The 505-nt window shown below is 47.1% G+C and overlaps 1 long non-coding RNA gene across 1 annotated transcript; it reads right to left on the bottom strand.

Annotated features, from left to right (window-relative positions):
- Positions 1–126: 126 nt before the first annotated feature.
- Positions 127–479, bottom strand: LOC109508708 (uncharacterized). The gene is made up of 2 exons (XR_002166746.1): positions 360–479; positions 127–207 (listed from the first exon to the last, which is right to left on the bottom strand). It is a non-coding gene; the product is annotated as an uncharacterized LOC109508708 (long non-coding RNA).
- Positions 480–505: the final 26 nt, after the last annotated feature.

Below are 505 nucleotides of genomic sequence, written 5' to 3'. Positions count from 1 at the left end.
ACATATTTTAAGTTAGCGTGAGTACAACGTGTGTCTATTAAGTTTAATTGGCCCTAACCTGGGCTCCACAGAGAGAAAGTTGGGCAGCTTAACAAAGTAAAGGTCAGAGCCAAGGTCGGTGCTGACTTTGGGGATCTCGACTTCGATACGAGTCTCAGGCACAGGCTCCTCCTCTGCCTGCTCCCCTTCCAAACCATCTTCTGTATCCTAAAGAGAAAAGCTCATCAAACTCCGCTTCACTGAGCCATGATAAAAGGGATTAGCGAAACGAGTCTTAGCCAGACGCTCTGAGGGCAAAACAGAGTGGTCATTCTCATTAAAGATGACAGAGACGGTAATGAAAAAGTTTAGGTGGATACCATGGGCTGTCCCGGGGTGGGAGGCTTTTCTGCATCACTGTCAGAAGAGATGTCATCAGCCTCGCCGAACAGGTCATCTGCTACAGACTTCTTGTCTGCGTGTGAGCACAGAATGAACAATCTTTTATCCTCTGACAGGGAAAAAA

Source organism: Hippocampus comes, unplaced genomic scaffold (assembly GCF_001891065.2).
Source record: "Hippocampus comes isolate QL1 unplaced genomic scaffold, H_comes_QL1_v1.1 C16525842, whole genome shotgun sequence".
Taxonomy (NCBI): domain Eukaryota; kingdom Metazoa; phylum Chordata; class Actinopteri; order Syngnathiformes; family Syngnathidae; genus Hippocampus; species Hippocampus comes.
This window is presented reverse-complemented; position numbering and strand designations above follow the sequence as displayed.